This window comes from Lissotriton helveticus, chromosome 2_1 (genome assembly GCF_964261635.1).
Source record: "Lissotriton helveticus chromosome 2_1, aLisHel1.1, whole genome shotgun sequence".
NCBI classification, from domain to species: domain Eukaryota; kingdom Metazoa; phylum Chordata; class Amphibia; order Caudata; family Salamandridae; genus Lissotriton; species Lissotriton helveticus.
In genome coordinates this window covers 271430347-271452183 of record NC_136059.1, presented here as the reverse complement: position 1 = coordinate 271452183, position 21837 = coordinate 271430347, and positions in this window count along the sequence as shown.

Sequence of the window (21837 nt, the reverse complement as noted above, 5' to 3'; positions counted from 1 at the left end):
TAAGATCTGAAAAATACTGTGATTGTCTCTCTTATACTTTCCAAAATAGAATACCACAATGTCCTTTTTTGGGCATTGACAAATGTCTACAATCACAAATCCAGTCTTTGCAGAATGCCACAACTCGGGTGATACTAAACATTCCCAAATTTCCTCCCATATCCAACAAATTTCATCCCATATCCAACAGCATTTGGGACCTCCACTGGCAACCAGTCCACCAAAGGAGTATGTTTAAGGCACTCTGTGTGGTGCACAAAGCACTGTTTGGGGAACGGATTCATGATCTACAGAAACTCTTTTCTTGGCATGTCCTGCGGTGGGACCTAAGATCACCAAATACTGGGTTGGTTCTTGTTCCTCGGATCTGAAGGGCTAGATGAGGTGGGAGAAGTCTTTCCTATCGGGCAGCAAAACTTTGGAATACGTTGATGGTTGCAATAAGACTACAATCAAATAGATATTCTGTCAGGAAGATGTTTATGACCTAGCTCTTTCTGCCCAATTAAACAGCAATTATCTCCCACACCTTCTTAGATGAAGCACATGTCACATCCAACGCCAAGAAGCCTCGGCATTCGTTGCACTTTACAAATATTTACTTACTGAAAAAGAATGTTTAGCCACGGTGCGGGTGTGTGAACAGTTCAATGTATTCCTGTACAAAAAGCCTTTTAGGCTGGTAACTGATCATCAAGCTTTAATACGGTTACAAGAGTATAACATTGTACATTGTGCAGTAAACGATCAGTTCAAAGTCATTTGAGATGTCTTCATTGACGTCGTCAGTGATATCACTAATCATATCATGAGTGATGTAATATGTGAGGTAATAAGCAATGCATTGAGGGGGCGTAAGTTACAGTTAGCTCAGGTAGCTATAACTGCTGATTTTCTATGATTTCTATGAGTGAAATCAGCTCTGAACAATAATGTCCCTGTAACCTTTGGGTGTTTCAGTGAATTTCTAAGGTTTTTTAATTCTATTTCCTAACTATAACATCCCTGTAACCTTCGATAGTGAGTGTGTGATTTAGTGCATGAGTGTCTCAGTGGGAGTGGGAGTGAGTATGTGAGTGACTCAATGGGTGTGGGAGTGTAAGTGTCTCTGTGGGTCTGTGAGTGGGTATGACAGTGTCTGAGTGGGTTTGTGTGTGCCTCCATATATGTGTCAGTCTGTGAGTCACTGCTTTAGTGGCTGAGTGAGTATGTGAGTGGGAGCATCAGTCTCTGAGTTGGTGTCTTAGTGGGTGCATGAATATCTGAGTGAGTACCTTAGTGGGTCTGTGAGTAGGTGTGTGAGTGCCTGAGTGGGTTTGTGAGTGCCTCCATGAGTGTGTGAGTCAGCCTGTGAAGGGGTCCATAAATCTCTGAGTGGGTCTGTGAGTGAGTGCATGCGTTTCTCAGTGGGTCTCTGAGTAGGTGCATGAGTCTCTGAGTAGGTGCATAAGTATGAGTGGGTCTGTGACTGGGTGCATGAGTCTCTTAGTAGGTCTGTGAGTGGGTGTGGAAGTGTCTAGTGGGTCTGTGAGTGGGTCCGTGAACCTGTGAATTACTGCATAAGTCTCTGAGTGGGTCTGTGAGTAGGTGCATAAGTATCTGAGTGGGTTTGTGAGTGTCTGAGTGGGTCTGTGAGTGGGTGTGTAAATGTCTGTTTGGGTCTGTGAGTGGGTAAGTGGGTTTGTGAGTGGGTGTGTGAGTGGCCAGTATGGGAAGAAGGCTGTGCAGACATGTCTGAAGCGCCTATGTGAATTAGCATGGGAAACACACTTTTTTGGACCGCCAACCTTTTTCTTGGCCCCTGCTTGACACAGCACCCCAAAACCTTCTATACAAGAATCACTGGCACTCATTTAAAAAATGTTGTGAAGATTTGTCAAATGGTGCCAAAGATTTTAGCAAGTCAAAACACACTTTTCTATGGAAACATGGTTCTAACTATAAATACCTACTGATGACTGCCAGTAGAAAATATAAATGAGATATGTGTGAGCAAGGCAGAGATGCCAAAATGCATCATAATAGACATGAAGAAACTTTAGAAAAGTCAAGCCCCTGTGTCAGTGTCTGATTTCTATCAGGGAATTGGAGCTGGTGTTTATATATACATATAATACTCGTTCATGTTAAAGGCATATTCGTGGTTAAGAAAGTTGTTGTAAATACTTACATTGTTATTGTTCAGACATCATTGTAAATACTTGTCATTGTTCCAGTGGCATTAAAAATGTTGTTTCCCATTGAAAGTGACATCTGTGTAGCCTGTGGTTCCTGCGATTATGTGGGTCACCAAATTTGTTGCATGAACACATGTGTGAATGTTTTGAAAATAACATGTCATTCTGTACTAAACACAAGATCTGTATATGTTCTGGTGTCCAGTTTGTGCTTAAGAAGTCTGATAGTCTTAATCAATTAATCAATCAATCAGTATTTATAAAGTGTTGCTCTTCACCCATAGAGGGTTTCAAACGCTGAGGTTTCTCAGGTCTCATTCACAAAGTCAGGTATTGATTCCCAGTCTGAATTCCGTCACAGAGGGCGATGTTCATAGGTGGAGGGGTAGGCCGTTTCTTCCCTCAGTGGTGAGGTAGGAGAAAGAACTACCTCTGTGCTGGTTTCAGAAGATTAGCGTGGTGTGTGCAAGGGCTAGGGAGACGGAGGGCAGGTGTTTGGCTGGTTGGTGAAGTTCAGGCGATGGTTGATGTATGCTGGTCCCTAGTTAAGTAGGGTCTTGTAGGTGTGTGTCAGCATCTTGAACAGGCATCTCTTCTGGACGGGGAGCCAATGGAGGTTCCTGAGGTGGGGAGTGATGCCGGTCCACCTGGGAGGGTTGAGCTTGAGTCTGGCTGCTGCATTCTGTATGGTCTGTAGTCTCTTGAGAAGTTGGGCAGTAATACTAGTGTAGGGCGTGTTTCTGTACTCTAACCAGCTGGTAATGAGGGCATGTGTGATGGTCTTTCCAGTGTTGACAGAGATCCATCTGAGGATTTTCCAGTGCATGCGGAGAATGTGAAAGCAGGAGGAGATGATTTCATTGATTTCGAGCTTCATGGTGAGTTTTCTGTTAAGGATGATGCCAAGGTTGTGTGGGTGGTCTGTTGGAGTGGGTGTGGGTCTGAGCATGGAGGGCCACCAGCGTTGTCCACAGGGAGATGTTCTTCCTGAAGATCAGCACTGCATAGGATATGATGTTGAATCCATGAGCTCTGACATTGTTGGTGAGGGGTATCATGTAGGTTTTGAACAGAATGGGGCAGGGGATGATCCTTGGGGTATGCCGCAGATGATACTCTTGGTTTCCGAGGTGAAGGTTAGGAGGCGGTATTGGACTTGGCCCTTTTTGCTAGTTTATTCCCAAACCTTTTGCTTCTTCCTCCTATTTTTTCCTGACCTGCAGTTGTTGGTTTTAGGACTTTTACCACTGCTAATCAGTGCTTAAGTGCTATGCTCCCTGTGTAAATTGTGAACATGATTAGTTATCCATGATTTGACTTACTAGTTAGTCCCTAGTAAAGTGCACTAAGTGTGCCGGGCCAGTAAATCAAATACTACTAGTGCGCCTGCAGCACTGATTGTGCCACCAACATGAGTAGCTCTGAAAAGATGTCTCAGGCTTGCCTGTGTGCAATTTGCTAACTGCCATGTCGACTTGGCAAGTGCACCCACTTGCCAGGCCCTAACCATCCTTTTTCTTACATATAGGACACCATTATGGTAGCCTCAAGGTATCCCCCTAGGCAGGGTGCAGTGTATATGAAAGGTTGAACATGTACTGATGTGTGTAACATGTTGTGATAGTGAAATACTGCCAATTAGTTTTTAACTATTGAAAAGCTATCTTGCCCCATAGGACAGAATGGGGAATGATTTGTAACATTTCACAAGCATATCTTCTCATAGGGATAAGATGGAAAAAAGAAAGTTTAGGCTCTCTGAACTCGGAATTTAATAACACATCTTTTATTAAAGATGTTTTTTAAATTGTCTGTTTGAAAATGCAACTTTTAGAAAGTAGGAAAAACAAAAAAGCTTGGGTCCTATCACTACCCTGCCTAGACTTCTCAAATATGATGCAACAAAACATTGACCGATAGGTGATTACTAATTCCTCTCGTATGAGCTTAGACCTGCAATTCTAAGTACATGTGATTTATTTCACATCACTTGTGACTTATTTGATGCACATGTAAGATAAAACATTAATTAATATCATAAGACACAAAACACATCATTCAGTATGTCAAGCTCATGAAAACATCACAAAATTAAACATTATGACATAAACGCATGAATGATAAACATAAAAAGAAACATAAACACCAAAACAATTGTAAGTGTCCTACAGGCAGGACTCCTATAATTATTAATTGTTTGCCTCTGTTTTATGTGTTAAACAGGGATTGGCTGTTTATAGGACAATTGTAGGACACTTACAATTGTTTTGGCGTTTATGTTTCTTTTTATGTTTATTATTTATGTGTTTTTGTCGTAATGTTCAATTTTGTGATGTTTTCATGACATACTAAATGATGTGTTTTCTGTCTTATGACATTAATGAATGTTTTATCTTACGTGTGCATCAAATAAGTCAAAAGTGATGTGAAATAAATCACATGAGCTTAGAATTGCTTGTCTAAGCTCATATATGAGGAATTAGTACTAACCTATCCGGTCAATATTTTGTTGCATCACTTTTAGAAAGTAGGCATTTTCTTCTTTAACTATTCTGTGTGCCACTGCCTGTTTGTTTATTGTTTGTCTGGTTTTGGAGTGACAGGGGCTGGGGAGGTGAATTCTCTCAGACAGCCCCCGGGGGGTTGATGAGTGTTCTGCCTTTCCTGAATGAGTCAGGGCTGGGCTGAATAGACCGGGTCTGCATTCAGAGTAGTGGGAGGAGTTCTCACTAGTACCTGAATAGGCCCGGCGGCATTTAGAGTGGTGGGAGGAGATTTCCCTTGCACCTGAATAGGGCCTGTTTGCCTTACACAATGTTATCTCCACCCCCTGCTAGGCAGCTGCACCAGAGAGGACAGAACTGGTTTAGACTGGGCTCGGAGACCCTTGCACGAAGAGAACAAAGACATTTAGGGGTATTAGAATTTGACCTGAAACCCTTGAACTTTAGACTACTTTTTGAATCAAGAAGAACCTTTGCCAAGCAGAAGAGCTAGAGGATCTGAGGAGAAGTACTGCCCTTGCTGTGTGTCTGGGGTTGGCCTGCATTTGCTGTTTTCTGCCAAGGAAAGGAGAAGGACTTTGCTGTGTGCTGTGTCCCCTGCTTGAAGGAAGTCTCCAAGGGCTTGAGTAGAGCTTGCCTCCTGTTTTGAAGTCAAATGAAAGACTTCGCCCCCAGTTTCCCTGAATTTCCTTGCTGGGAGTTCAGACCAGACAAGAGGTGTCTGTGACTGTCTTGGGCCTCTGGAGGTTGTCTCTGCTGTTGGGAGCTGGAAAAGCAACGAGGCCTGGACCTAAATTCTGTTCCAATCGCGGACTTTGGGTAATTTTGCAGAATTTTTTGCTTGTTCGCACTTTCAAAATGCGTATTTGTGAGATAATGCCCCCGAGCATGCAGACAGCGTTCGCGAACAGGAAATAAGCATTGCAAATGGGCGGAACAAGCAATTACGCGTGTTCGCGAAACTCTGCGTGCCCGCAGAGATGTTTTACCGTTTTGCAAAGCTTTGCGTAGTGCGACTACGCAAATTGCGCCCACCCCTAAAAGCCAGGCAACGACAAGGAAATCGTACATCGCTCTTCTTGCAATCGGTTTTCCAATGCTATGCCGTGGTGCAAGAAGAATCTCCCTGTATCGCCACGTTGCCGCCGAAACCAATGCAACGCTTATTACCGCGGCAAAAATCGCATCAAGGGATCGCAGCTGAAAAGTTCGACGCACCACCGCTCACAGCCACCGCATCGTTTCCGAGCCATCCCATATTTCCATGCATCCTCTCTGTGCTGCAAGTTTTCCCTGATACATCTCCCGCAGATTGGAGTCTTCTCAGAATCGCCCATTGATTCCCCCCACAGACCGGAACCGACGCATTGCTCCCCTGTGTACAGCGAAACTGTCGCATTGCATCCACAAAGGTCTCAGGAACGACGCATCTCGTTGTTTTTCTACGCTTCTCATCGCTGCAGCTGTTTGGCTTGGTGAATTTTGTCACAACAACAGGTACTTTGCAAGAAATCACACATCCATAGTTTTCTATGGACTTAGTTGCTAAAACCTTGAAAGTCATTTTTCGTTATACTGGTATGTTGGATTTTTGTTGTTTTGGTCTTGTTAAGTTTAGATAAAGATACTTTATGTTTCTAAACTGGTGTGGTGTTCATTTGTGGTGTTATCACTGTATTACTGTGATTGTTAGTACAAATTCTTTACAAATTGCCTTTGGGATAAGACTGTCTGCTCATGCCAAGCTACCAAGGGGGTGAGCAGGGGTTATCTTAAGTGTGTATCCCCCTTACCCTGACTAGAAACAAGGGTCCTTATTTGGACAAAGGTACCTACGGCTGCCAACTAGAGACCCCCATTTCTAATAGGCGGATTCTAAGTTTGTCTATGAGGAAGGATGCGTTCCATTTGAGCGCATCCCCCTTGTCGCCAATGCGGTTGAGTCTGTTGAAGAAAGTGAGAAAGCAGCTGAGAGGTCGAAAAGGATCAGGTCTGCTGTTTTACCCCAGTCAAGGATGGATCTGATATTGTTGGTGGAGGCTATCATGGTGGACTCAGTGCTGCGGTCAGCACAGAGGGCTGGATTGGAACGCATCGAGCAGATTGATATTTTTCAAGGTGTTTGGTGAGCTTGTGGTTGATGGCCTTCTCAAGGGCTTTGGTGGGGAGGAGAAGCTGTGTGATGGGGCATTAATGTTTGAGTTCACTATTGTCAGCAGAGGGTTTCCTCAGGAGGGACCTGATACAACGTGTTTCCATCTGTCAGGAAAGGCTGCTGTGGTGAAGGAGGCGTTGAGAATGTTGGTGAGTTCTGTGCTGATTTCTTTGGTACTGTGGTTGAAGGAGTGGTGGAGGCAGGCGTCAGTGGGTGTTCCGGAGTTGATGGAAGACATGATGGATTTGGTGGTCTGCATGGTGAGAAGGTTCCAAGTGGTGATAAAGTGGCTGGTGTCTGTAGGTGGGAGGATGTTGTTGAAGTTGAAGTAGGTGGGTTGAGGATTACATTTCTTGAAGAAGATGACTATCTTGCTGCGGAATTAAACCAACAGTGTGTCGCAGAGTTCTTGGGAGGGGCGGATCATGTTCTCCGTGGCTGACGGGCAGAAGAATTCTCTAACAATTTTTTGTGTCCTTGATGCACTGGTGGTAATTGTTGAGGGCTGATTCAAAGGTAGTTTGGCTGGTGTGGTCTTTGGTGGTGTGCCTTTGTTTTTCTAGTCGTTTACAGTTGAGCTTAATGGTTCGAAGTTCCGGTGTGTACTAGCTGGTTTGTCTTGCATATCTACTGGATTAGGCTGGCTTCATTGAGGCAACTCTGTTAGCGCATTTGATGAACCACTCGGCATTGTCCCACAGGGAGGTGCTCTAGTAAAATATGTTTACCCCTTGTGCATAATCTGGTATATATGTTTTTCAGAATTGCCACTAAATTGAGGTTTGTTAGGTCTGGCCCCCAGATTATCTTGACCTATTGATGTATAGGTTTCAGCAATAATGATTGGTAGTTCTCGTGGGAAACAGCGTTTACAACACTGTTGTTACTACGCAGGTAGGTAACAATGCAGTTGTTACAACGACTGCGTTGTTACCAAGCGTGGCTTTACATCGCAAGTCGTTTCTATGACTTGTGCTAGGTGGCGTGCAACACCAGAGAATGTTTTGGATTTTAAATCCAACACATTCCCTGCTGTTGCGCTAACTGGAGTAGGAATAGTAATTTATACTATTCCTAAGTTTAGCGCGCCATCTAGCGCAAGTCGTAGAAACGACTTGCGATGTAAAGCCATGCGTGATAACAATGCGGTCGTTGTAACGAACGCGTTGTAACCTACTATGTTGTAATGGCACATGTAGTAAAGAGCTATATTCATTTCTCGCTCATGAACCCTTAATGGAATTTGCATTAAACATTGGTGTACTGGTAAAACTGCTGCTTCCCCTTTAATATTATTTAAAATAATTGAGGATACAGTGGCATAATTGTAAATAGGTTTCATCCCCAAGTCCAGGGCAGGGTCTGCCCCGTATTTCTTTTGGATCTGATATAGCACATTTAGCAAAACAGTTATGAATGGTGTACAATGCATGATGGTATATATTGCAACAAATATCATGCCCCAAGTGGCACATTCTTATATCGGAGGAATAATCCCAATAGGTAGGTATATTGTGAGAATTCTATGTTTATCTTGAGGTCCCATATGAGTAAACACTGCTTCAAGCTGAATTGTTGTTTTGTGCAATCCAGAACAGAATCTCCTCCCATCTGGTGGGAACCTTTTTGATAATTGAATTAATAGTGAGTGGACTAATCACTGGCACCTAAATGCGGTTGTACACCTTAACCAGACCTTGCTGAGTTAGTTTTTTTTGTTCGCATAATGAACAGTCATACAGCTGTATAAATTAACTTGACCTGTGTAAAGTGTATGCAGCTCTGCTGCTGAGTGCTGCTAGTTGTGTATATGGTGAGCAGCCAGCTAAGACTAGCCATATTACCACATCATTGGTGAGGGGACCCAGTCTGACATTTGCTAATGGATGTGGTAGGGTATCTTGAACCAGTTTGTGTGTTCCTGAAATTTTGCAATTTCTAAATCTTTGTAAGCTCTATAACTTATAGGAATTGATGCTTCAGTGTATGTGTAAAATGTCCCAGTGGTGGCGTCTGCTGCCAGAAATGTTACCCATGAATAAAAATACCTCTTATTTGTACACCTCATGGGCCTCCACAATGATGGTAACATCCACTCCTGTAAGATTGAGCCCATGGCTTTGTAACATCTCTGCTACTACTTGTCTGCAGTTAAGTGGTATGACAACTGGTACTGGATCAGGCAATTGAATAACTGGTATTCAGAGAAGGTAAATTATAGTGGGGTGATCCTGTAAAACATTCAAGTTTAAACAAGCTACTGGAGAGTGTGCGTTTGGGCAACATAAGCATCAAAACTATGGGGACTGAGTCGCTCATACAATCAGAATTAAGGCTGCGTGGCAAACTTCGCTCTGCCTACAGAGCTCGCAAAGGTTTGCTCAATCCAGAATTTAGCAAAAAAAACTCTGCTGGACGCATAGTGGCGGAGTTCACCGCCCAACTGTAGATCTCATGCCTTTTTTGATTTTCTGTGCCGTTGTTACAAGTATACCATTCGAGAACGAACAGTGTCTAGCAGGAGGAAAATATTGTATATACATTTTGCCTGATGCCCACTTTTTCCAATTTGCTTTTTTTCTACATAAATATACAGAGCATTTCATAAACTTTTTCCATACCATTTAATGCGCAGTCAAATTCAGCTGACACGGTATAATATGGATGTAGTGTCCTGGGGCGCAGGGTAGCGGTCCAGTCTACCCGTGCGGCCGGGGCACGCTAGCGCTGACGCGTGACTTCATGCGCATGATGTATAAATAAAGGAGGCATGGCCGACGAGAGTGGTCGGGACCACGAGGAAACAGAGCACGGTGTCCCGTGTATCATTAATGCGGCGGCACCGCGTTTGCTAGCTCGAGCGCATTAGAGCCCATTACACTGGTGACGAGGCTTTTAAAGAACCCATGCTGTGCAATTAACCCCTCCCTCGCCTCCTGATTCACCCACACTGCGTGTCCTCCTGCTTTGGGCCCGCGAAAATCACGCTGCTAGTGAGCCTGCCTGAGGGGTGCCTCCAGTCCCATGGTGCCGGTAATGAAAGGTTCCCTGAGGCCTCTACTCATGCCCAAGGAAAAGGAAAGTGTGCAAGTGACTTCCCGCCACAACTAGGAGCGGACCCACACCCAGGTACCACGCAGGCCTGCATCTGAACACAGGACAGAGTGGCCAGACAGGCAAATCATCGGGTAAGAGGGAAAGAAGGCCGGCCACAAGGGAGTACCCCAGATTCACCCTCCTGACACCCGGACAGGCCAATATCAGTGCGCCAAGGAGGTGGCAGCGCACGTGCCGCGAAGAGGATTTTTACGCACGCGTCAAGATGGCGTCAATTCCCGCCATTGAACCATTCATAGTGGATGGGGCCCCGTCATCCCTAGCTCCACGATGGAGAGACTGGACAGATCGCCTCCAGATCTACTTCGAATGGGCGGGCACGGCCCGGGAGAGATGCAGAGCTCTGCTTCTCCATCTTCGGAGGTAAAGACATCCACCGGATCTACAAAACTTTAGTAGAAGCCACGCCAAAAACGTATCACACTCTCCTCAACGCTTTGAACACTCATTTGGAACCGATGGCGAACAAGGACTATGAGAGGTTCATCTTCCGCCAGGCCAAGCAGGAAGCCTAAGAGTCGTTGGATGCGTTCCACGGAAGGTTAAAAGAGTTGGCCAGCATGTGCGGTTTTCGGGATGAACAAGAAGAAATCCGAGGGCAGATCATCCCAGGCTGTTACTCATCCAAACTCAGAGTCACCATCCTTCAAGAAGATGGCAAGCCCCTTGCGGACATCCTCACCCTGGGCCGCTCTAAAGAACTGTCGCAGGCGAGAGCCTCCCACATGGAAGCAGCCCTGCACCGACCCGTCAAGACAGAGCAGGTCAACACGGCGGAGAAAGTGAATGTGGTAAGGCCCAAAGTGCCCCAAAATGTGGGGAAGAAACAGCAAGACAAAAAGAAAGAGTGTGGGTATTGTGGAGGCCAGCCCCACCGCATGCAAGACTGCCCGGCGAAAGGGAAGAAGTGCAGCGCATGTGGGTGGATGAACCCCTCTGCAGCGGTGTGCAGATCAGCGAAGGTCAAGAAGGAAGCTGCACATGCCGTGCTGGAAGAACGAGACAGCGAAGACATGGACATCGACACGGGTGATTACCCGGTCCACTATGTATTCGCGATCGACCAGCCACAAAGGAAGAAGCGGCGCCTCCCGAAGTGCCGCATCAAGATCCACCAGCAGGAAGTGAGGGCCACCATCGACACAGGAGCATCCATTGAGCTGATGGCCGCCAATGTGTACAACCAGCTAAGCTCTCGGCCTCCCCTACGCAAAGCAAGAATCAGAGTGTTCGCGTACGGCCAGAAGACACCTATCCTCCTGATAGGGTGCTTCAAGACTGAGCTGCAGCACCAAGGCCTGAAGGTACCCACCACCGTGTATGTCACGAAAGAGGGCAGTGGCATGATGATAAGTGGGCAATCAGCAGAAGAATTGAGGCTCATATAGTTTGCCATGGCCGTGCTGGAAGAGGAACTAGACACCATCATGGAAGAATTTGGAGAAGTCTTCAAAGGCATCGGGTGCCTGAAAGGGAAGGGAGTCTCCCTTCATATCGACCCGTCGGTCCAACCAGTGGCACTGAGGCATAGGCGCATTGGGTTCCACCTGAGGAAAAAAGTCGAAGAAGAACTGGAGGCATTGGAGAAACAAGGTATTATTGAGAAGGTCAGCGGGCCCACCCCGTGGGTGTCCCCGATCGTGGTAGCCCGTAAGCCGAAGCAGCCGGGACACGTCCGCATCTGCGTGGACATGCGCCTCCCAAATGCAGCGGTGAAGAGGGAACGACACCTAACCCCCACCATAGACGACATCCTGGGAGAATTGAACGGCGCAAGATGGTTCTCAAAGATGGACCTTCTCTCCGGTTATCATCAATTACCACTCCACCCAGACTCTTGATACATAACCACCTTCTCCACGCACATAGGCTTCAGAAGATACCGGCGCCTCAATTTCGGAATCTCGAGCGCCGCGGAGGTATTTCAAAATACCATTCGAGAAGTCCTCAGCGGACTCCCAGGAGTCCTAAAGGTGAGCGATGATCTGTTAATCTATGCATCATCAATAGAAGAACACCATCAGAGACTGAGGGGAGTCCTTCAAAGGATCAAGGAGTCCGGTCTGACCCTACACCGCAAGAAGTGCCAGTTCCTACAGAACCAAATCAGTTTTTTTGGTTACACCTTCTCCGACCAAGGAATAGCAGCGGATCCCGACAAGATGAGGGACGTCCAAGAAGCCCCAACCCCATCCAACATCTCGGAAGTAAGAAGCTTCCTGGGCATGGTGAACTTCTGCGGGCGTTTCGTCCCCGACCTCTCCAACCTCACAAAACCCCTCAGGGAACTGACGAAGTCCACCACCACATGGCAATGGGGCCAGGAGCAGGAACAAGCGTTCAAAGCCACGAAGGCAGCCCTGTCAGCGGATATGACATTATCCTACTTTGACCCCACCAAGTCCACCATTGTCGCTGTGGACGCCAGCCCCTATGGGTAAGGGGCAGTGCTAACCCAGCTTCAAAGCAAGTTCCCTAACGGACACGGAGCAGAGGTACTCGCAAATAGAGCGGGAAGCAATCGCCATTCACTGGGCCTGCCGGCATTTTCACGTTTACGTATATGGCCATTCCTCCACAAGCCTCTCATACCCCTGTTTCAGGGTTCAGTGTCACAGCCGCCACCGAAGATCGAGAAGTGGATACTTCAACTGCAAGGGTATGATTACCGAGTAGAGTACAAACCAGGCTCGACGAATCCAGCAGACTATCTTTCGAGATACCCCCGAGCGGCCACAAAAGCGGAATGAGAAGAGGCGGAGGATACCAAGGAATAGGTCCGACTGGTGATGGAAAGGTCACGGCCTCTGCCCATGAGTCTAGAAACCATCGTAGAAGCCACCCAGAGTGACGAGTGCCTACGATTAGCCGCGGATGCGGTCCGATCAAATGACTGGCGCCCCATTCAAACCACCCTGAGCAGGCGGACACAGCAAGCCAGAGCGACACCATGAGGGTTAAAGAAGAGCTGTACCTCGACAGCCAAGGATGCCTCCTCCGAGGACCAAGACTAGCCATGCCCGCCAGCCTAGCCCAACAAGCTGTGGAGTTGGCACACAGGGGACACCAAGGTATTGGTGAAAACCAAGAGCCGGCTGAGAGCCAAGGTGTGGTTCCCCGGAATGGACGCGATGGTAGAACAGACAGTCAGAACCTGCACCTGGTGTCAAGCAGCGGGGCAGCCGGATCGCCCTCAACCAGTTATCTCTGAAGATAACCCCCACAGACCGTGGGAGTGCGTGAGTGCAGACTTCGGACACTTTCCCGATGGACGCTATGCATTAGTAGTCATTGACGGCTTCACAAAGTATCCAGAGGTAGAGATTGTCAGAAGCCAGACAGCAATGTAGATCATCACCAAGTTTGAAAAGACAATCGCCACGCATGGTATATTTGAAGTGGTCAAGACGGACAACGGTCCCCCCTTCCAGGGGCAGGAGTTTGCCGACTACCTAAAGAGCTGGGGGATACCATCCCGAGTCACCCAACCTGGGTCCCAGCCCAAGTTGACGCGGAGAGGACCCTGGCCAACCGGACTCACTCCAATGACCAAGCCAGCAGTCGGCGAGGAGCCAAAGAATCCGATATTCAAGCAAGAGATCAGGTATACATCAATGATCGATATCCGGGGAGCAAGTTCCGACTCCCTTTTGAGCACAGGCCGTGGACTGTCCTCCGCCAAACTGGCACCATGGTGAGGGCTCAGAGAGGAACTGAAACTGTCACTCGCAACATTTCCTTTTTCAAGAAGGTGCACCCTGGCACACCTCCTCATCCAGGACCCGACCCCTCGAGAGCAAGTTCGAGTCAACCCAGGGATGATGGCGATTGGAGCTGTCGGAACTGTACCCCTCTGAAGAGGAGAACCTGATGAACCACGACAGTCAACCACTGCCGACAACCCTGGGGAGAACCTGCCAAGCCCTCCGGCCACAGTTCGGGGAAATGGCACCCCAACAAGAAAGACACCGCTGATGCCCCCGTCCAGAGGAGGACAGTCCAGATATGGTTTGCGAAAGAATCCAGCACCATCATCCCAACTGGCGGACTTCCTGGTGTGATGATCCGAGAACGGGGACTGATAGACTGGTAACAGATCCATCTTTTCTTCCACTTTGTTTTGATATGGTTTTTGTTTAATAAATGTTAGAAGGATTGTAGTGTCCTGGGGCGCAGGGTAGCGGTCCAGTCTACCCGCACCGGCCGGGGCACGTTAGCGCTGACACGTGACGTCATGCGCATGATGTATAAATAAAGGAGGCGTGGCGACAAGAGCAGTCGGGACCACACGGAAACAGAGCACGGTGTCCCATGTATCATTAATGCGGCGGCGCCGCATTTGCTAGCGCGAGCGCATTAGAGCCCATTACAATGGAGTCCTTGTAAAAAGGCAGAGGCATGCTTGCGGATGGCTGCCCGGTGGAACTTTCAAAGGTGGCTCGATGAACAGCAGGATGCCAGGTTACATACACGGGCCACGCAGGTCCTGTTAACGAAATGTCTGCACCGTAGCCATTGAGACCAGATTGTGTACAAGACGGCACATTCCTCCCCTTACTGACCTCTTGTCTCATCAGGAAATCCTAGCCGCATCCTGTTTGGAATAAAATACAACTCTCTTTGCTCCATTTATCAAATTTTCAACATCATTATTTGAACTTCTCTGTCTCTTTGAAATAAATATTGTTGTGATGTCTTGAAGCTTTTTAATATCGCGAAAATATCCTCTCAGGATCTACATATTTTATTTAAGAAATTATGTATACAAATATTGGTTCTGCAGTCTGGAAACATGAGTGCATTTTTGTAACACAATAATTGCAAAGCGAACAGCTGCTGCTTTATTTCATAGCGCTTTTGTTCACACTATCGGGAGAGCCCTCTTTGTGCTTTACGTATTGCCCTCCTCGCCCCAGAGTAAATTGCTTGCATTACCGGGGCAATGCGGCTGTCTGAGGCCACCCGGTGGCCATCAGGAGGGCGGGTCCGTAGTCTCAGAGGGTCTCCTCCGCCCCCTACCTTTGGTCATCCACTCCTCCCCGGGCAGAGGAGTCCCGGTAGGAGTTTGGGCGGGCCAGTGACGCACGTCCAGGCGGCAGGCAGGGCGAGGGGTATTTAACTTCCCCTCACCACTTTACAAGCCTCTTTGCCGCTCCGGACGTGGCACGTCAGGCTTCAGGGACACTCTTTTCGGGACTTTGCGGTGAGTCTGGCCTTCGGGCTGTTCCCCCCCCCCCCTCCGCCTACTACCTCCTCTCGGAGGTCGAGCGGGGCTAGGCGGCCCGCTTAGCGACGGGCCGCTGTGGAGGTGGGGGTGCAGAGTTGGCTTTGAGCCCCTTTAGCCGACCTCGTTGTCGCCTTGTGTAGGCTGGGCAGGCCTCGTCGGACCGGCTGTGAGCTGGGCTCTTGCGAACCGCCTTACCGCTCGTGAGTGGGCGCCTTGTAGGAGGGGGTGCCTAGGTGTTCCCCGGCCCACCGCGCAGGTCTCTGCCCGAGCCACGGGTTCTGCCTCACCTACGGGGGAGTCAGGTGCGGTGCCCATTCACTTCTCCGCCCCCATCCAGTCGATCGCCGGTGCGGGACGCCCGCACGGGTAGGGTGTCTCGGGGGATGCCCTTCGCCTGCCAACGGTCCTGGACTGTGATCTGACCGGCGAGCCGTGCAAACTTTTCCGCCGTGGGGTGCTCCCTACCGGGCACTCCCGCACCTCCGAGAGCTCTTGGGGCTTGCTTTGCACCACGGGGGCAACTGTTTTCATTTCTTCTCCCCCCGGTTTGCTTCTCCAGCTCTCCTCCCTGCCTAGTCCTGCGGGAGGGGACTGTGGGCAGCGATCTAGAGCGGAGCGCATGCCGGTGCTTGAGCAGGTGCAGCCGGGCCACCGCGCGCGGCCCAGTCCATGTGCACGCGGGCCCTGGCGTGCCCCCATGGGTTCTGTTCCGGCGGAGTCGCTGCTTCAAGGGCCATCTTGGCGGCGGCGCTTCTGCGAGGACATGCCGCTTTGCATGTTGGAGCGTAGGTTCTCTGGGTATAGGCACGATTCGAACTGCCTGCATGTACTTGTTGTGTGAGATTACAGTTCTGTTTCGACGAAGTGCCTTGCACACATCAGCAAGCGGACTGAGTTAGTATGCGCTGTAGAGCGAGATGCGCTCATGTTGCAGACACTGTTTTCCCCGAGCAAAGGAGATACCGTAGGCGGCCATGCTGCACCGTTTGTATCGTGGGTCACACCCCTCCTCCTTCAGTGATTGGCTGTGGGCGGCGGTCAGACTTTGCGACCCCGCCGCGCCCTTCAGCCTTTGCCCGTCCGCCCGGTCGGGTCCGCCCCTGGGTCGGCCTCTGCCTGGGAGCCGCTGTCCTTTTTGTCGTAGTGGAGGAGAGTGTATCATGAGGAGAAGGTTTGACGGGCCGGCCCCCCCTAACCCCAGCACCTATTCCCGTCTGGGCTTGTTCCAGCTGTGCTCGTGCAGCAAGCCTCCGGAGCTTCGCTCCGCCTCTCCCGCCCTCCCTCCCACGCCGGCAGTAGACGGGGCAGACCTCATTAGGATCAGGGAACGGGGTTCCCTCGGGCTGGAGCGGCAACATTCAGCCAACGGAAACTGGTGCGAGCCTCGCACACAACGCAGAATATGCTGGGTTTCTTGGCAATTTAATTTTCGTTCGGGCCTATGTTTCATATGAATGTGTCCTGTGTATCGAACCTGGTGCTAGGCAGTTTGCGTTGTTATTCTTGTCATGTACAGCTGGTTTATGCACCGGCTGGCTTCCGGCGCAGGTCCAGTATTGTGGGTCCGTGATGCCGTGCGGCTTCCTGGGTCTACGGTCCCCGGGCGTTCCCTGGGACAGTCAGGCCTGGCCATGTCCTTTTCTCACGCATCCATTTTCTTTTCAGACCGATTCGTGACCACATCGTTTTGCTCTACGCTTTCTGCTCGCCTTCTCCCCCGGCACCAGGACCTATCCTTCAGAGGTATGTATAGTGAGCCCAGTGTTATCTGAGGACAGCAGGAGGGGTTGTTTGCGGTGCTCACAGCAGCAGTGGCTGACTGGGCCGAGAACTGGGGCTTGTCTGCGGCCACACAACTGTCCTTTTGTTAGCTCACAGTCACTTTCTTTTGCAGGGAAAGAGCCCAGGTTCGGAATGGACAGCCAGGGATCCCCCCGCTTTTCACCCAGACGTCTCAAGTCGAGGATTCCTTGCTAGGACCTTCCCATGATGTGCAGCTGAAAGCAGTCTTGGACTTGATAAAGGCTAAGAGGGTTGCTTGGGCAAGTGAACTGTTGAATGCCAACAAACCCGGGGATTCCGGGGTCGGCTTATCGCCTCCAGCACCTGAACAGGAGATAATAGAGGATGCTGGGCCTACTAGGTCCAAGAGAGTGCGGAGGGCGACAGTGAAGGACTTTCCCGCGGACCCGGTTCCCCCCAAACTCCGTGCGCCCGAGGAATGTAATCGTGCACGCGCCTGCTTCTCCTCCAGCAGCGGCCAGGGCACCCCCCCCCCCCCGTAGGCAGTTGCTCCTCCCTCAGAATTTGCCGCTCGTGAGGATCTGGGTAAGCTCACGAACACCCTTACTGACTTCATGTCAGAAGACAGAGTGGGCTTACGGGCATCTATCCTTCCTGTGAGAGCAGCTGCTGGGTCTTCTGGGGTTGGGTCTGTGGCACCAGCGCCAGCTCCTCAGGCCTCAGCCGACGCAGTGGTTACACAAGTGTGGGGTGAGCTTTCGGAACGGGGTGGGGCTTGCACCAGCAGCGCATCGAGCATCCCTCCCACTGCCACCGCTGTTCCGGCGGCCCTTAGCGCCCAGCCAGGTCTTGTGCCAATCCCGCCTCCTGCTCCAGTGCTGACCACTGCCCCGCCAGCCGCCTTGGCGTTGCCCGCGCTTCCTGCTGCGCCCGCACCCCCTTCCAGCACAGCTACCCCCGCCCCGACTGCACTAATGACCATGGCTCCCTTGCTGTTGGGCAAGTGCTCCCTTGCGTGGCAGGTGCCGCTGGCTGCCAAGGAAGGCATCTGGCATAGGGAGTTCATTGATATTTTCTCCCTCCTCACGCTGGGGGCCGAAGGGGTGGACATCAGGAAAATAGGGGGCAAAGAGGAGGATAAGAAGGTTCGCTTTCAGGCGTGGCCTGAAAAAACGATCAAGAACTGGAGACAGGCTTTTTCTATTCTAGTGGCAGTCATTACTGAACATTTTCCTGAGCAGGCACAAGGCCTATTCCAGTATGCGAGCGGCATAACTGAAGAGGCAGAATCGACCGAAGGCATAGTACAGATATGATTGTGAGTTCAGGAAGAAGATGGCTGTCTGTCCCGAGTTAGATTGGGACCAAATGGAAGTCAGGCTCTGGATGCAGCACATGGGTAAAGGTAGGGCAGATGCTGGGGACAAAGGTAACTCGCAGGATAAGAAGGTGGAGGCAGGTAAGGGCCAGAATCTAGAGAGAAAAGGGCAATTCAAGCAGTCCTTTCGGGGGGGATGCAGTGGAGGGGGCTTCCACAGACAGAGGGAACAGGAAGGGCTTTTCAGCGACTTGCAGGTTGTACAACGGAGGAAACTGCACGTGGGGTAAGGCCTGCAGATTTGCTCACTCCTGCAGCAAGTGCAGCGGTTCCCATCTCGTTTCAGCATGCGACAAGCGTGATTCTGCGGCAGGCCCCGCCAGTAGAGAAAAGTAACAGCCCTTCCCCTGCCTGGCCCCTCATCACCCATCCCACCTCGCCTCCCCTCCTTCCTTCCCTCCTTCCCATCCAGGCCATCCCCGTCCATGCAGCGGCCCCAGCTTATGTGGTTTCCCTCCAGTCCAAAGGCCCGTCACCTATCATCATCCCCAACCTCTTGCCCCTACTGAGGTGCTATTCCAACCTGAAGGACAGGGCCATTTTGGCAGAAGGCTTTCTTGAAGGCTTCAAAATCCCTTACCTGGGTCCTATGGTCAGCAGGGATTCTGAGAACTTAAAGACAGCTAGGGACCTCCCGGAGGTGGTTTGCGAGGAGATAAGAAAGGAACTGGCCTTAGGGAGGGTGGCTAACCCGTTCCAATCCCCGCCCCTTCCCGACTTTGTGGTATCCCCCTGGGTGTGGTACCCAAAAAGGAGCCAGGGTCCTTTAGGCTGATCCATAATCTCTCCTTCCCTGAGGGCAACTCAGTAAATTCTTGGTTGGCTGAGGGTGCTTGCTCTGTTTCCTACTGCTCTTTAGACATGGCAATTGACTTGGTTAGGAGAGCAGGGAAGGGGGCATGGTTGGCGAAGGCAGACATAGAGGAGGCTTTTCGACTTTTGCCTGTGCACCCTGAGAGCCAGCACCTCTTAGGCTTCAAGTGGAGAGGGGAGTTCTTTTTTGACAAATGTATGCCCATGGGCTGCGCGGTATCGTGCCCCTTCTTCGAGGCCTTCAGCTCCTTCCTGCAGTGGGCACTCTCTGTGAAATATGGTGTCACAGCAGTGTCCCACTACCTAGATGATTTCTTACTCATTGGAAGGGATGGTACGCAGGAATGCAGTGAGGGATTGCAATGTTTCACTGACCTGGCTAGACACCTGGGAGTGCCTTTGGCACCTGGCAAGACTGAGGGCCTGGCACAGGTTCTCACATTCCTGGGCATTGAGTTAGACACGGTTAAGGGCGTGTCGAGACTCCCTGCTGGGAAGGTGCTGGACTTGAAACGGGACATTCAGGATCTGCTAATAAGGGACAAAGCGCCTCTGGGGGTCATTCAGAGCCTCTTGGGCAAGCTCAATTTCGCAGCTAGAGTCATCCCAGTGGGCCGAGTGTGTGCCAGAAGATTAGCCAGGGCCACGGCCAGGGTGGTAAAGCGCCATCATTTTGTGAAGTTCTCCGCTGGCTTGAAGAATGACTTGGTAATGTGGGCAGAGTTCTTGTCTGATTTTAATGGGACGGTAATCTGGAGGTCCCTGTGGGTAGACAGTCCTGAAATCAACATGTTTACGGACACATCAGGAAGGGAGGGATTTGGTGCAATCCTGGGCGAACTCAGGTGTGCACAGGAGTGGCCCAACGCCTGGCGCAAGCGCGGCCTTACTTCCAACATCACGGTCCTTGAACTGTTCCCCATTGTCATTGCTTTACACCTCTGGCCTGGCCCCCTGTCTGATAGAAAGGTCCTCTTCTGGTCAGACAATATGGAGGTCATCCAGGCTATCAACGGGCAAACAGCCAGCTGCCCGCTGGTCCTTTGTCTGCTGAGGGAGCTAGCCAGTAGGAGCCTGCGCTGCAACATTGAATTCAGGGCTAGGCACATTGCGGGGGTCAAAAATGTAGCAGCTGACGCTCTTTCTCGTTTCCAGTGGGACCGTTTCGGGCGGCTTGCCCGCGGGCGAGAGCAGAGATGGCCCCCTTCCCACCAGCACTCTGGCGCATCTTGGAGTGGAGCAGGAGTTAAGAGCTTTGGGGGAAGGTCTCTGGCCCCAGGTACGAGGAGGCGTTATGGGAGCCACCTGGCGAATTTCAACAAAGCTGTTGAGGAGATGAGCCTGTCAGCATTGACCCTTGAGGACAGAGTGCAGGCCTTTGTTGTTTGGGCTAAGAAGCAGGGTAAATCTAACTCCTGGGCCTGCGGCCACCTGGCTGCTATCAGCCATGACGCTAGATTGAGAGGGGCACGGGACCCGGCTAAGTGTTTTGTTATCAGGGCGGCTCTGAAGGGCTGGGCTAGGGACGAACCGAGGGTTCCTGACAACAGGTCACCCATTGACTTCCCCACTTTACAATCCATGCTAGATGTCCTTCAAGCAGTGGCACACTCGCAGTTCGAGGCGTCCCTGTTTGCGGCGGCCTTCTTTCTAGCCTTCTTTGGAGCCTTACGGAGCAGCGAAATAGTAGCGCGCTCCAGGAGTGACAGTTCAGGGGACGCCCTAGGGTGGCGGACATTAGCATAGACAAGGGCCTGTCCATCACCCTCAGGCGGTCTAAGACAGACCAATTAGGTAAAGGGGCGGTTATTGTGCTGGCCCCCCTCGCGGACCATAGATACTGTCCAGTGTCAGTCCTTCAGGCCTATCTCGCCCAGCGGCCAGCAGTGCAAGGTTACCTCCTGATACATGCAGACCTAAGCCCACTCACTAAGTACCAAATGGACAAAATCATGTTAGCATGCCTCGCCAGAGCTGGACTGTTGGGACGGGAGAAGTTTTCTAGCCACTCTTTCAGAATAGGGGCGGCGACTGCGGCCTTCAAAGCAGGCATGCAGCCGGCAAGTGTTCAAAAAGTGGGACGCTGGGAGTCCCGTTGCTACAAGCGGTACATCCGCCCATGAGCGGTTAGCGGTTTCACATCTGCTGTGTCATTTAAGTTGTAAATATTGGTGTGCAGTGTTTAGTGTGTTGTGCAAACATTAAGTCAAGGCTGTGGCGGAGTTACAGGGCGATCCGGAAGCAGAGAGGTGCAGCACTGTACTTCAGCGGGCACATAGGGGTGACAGAGCCTAAACCTGGAACCTCATGGGAGGGCCGGGAACCCGTGTCGGCGCCCCAGTAGTCCTTCGGGCGGTTGTGTGCCTGTGCAATCGGGGGTTTGCCTAGATATGCCCCGCAAGGGGCGTGAGTAGAGTTATTACCATATTGGCGCAGCAGATGGGTGGTTCGCCACGGTGCTGCTCATCAGGCGGGCAGGTGGCGAGAATGTGGCCTGCCCTTGGATCGCCCGTAAGATAACCCACCGTGATTACATAACGTTGTATGTAATAAACCTGCAGCAACTTTTCCCAATCTTACACTGGCGTATTATGTGTCATTTGCGGGATGTTTGGGTATGTTGCAGGGCGGGGGGTTCTGCTGACCTGATGTGACTATGCGGCTGCCCGAGGCCACCCGGTGGCCATCAGGAGGGCGGGCCCGTAGTCTCAGAGGGCCTCCCC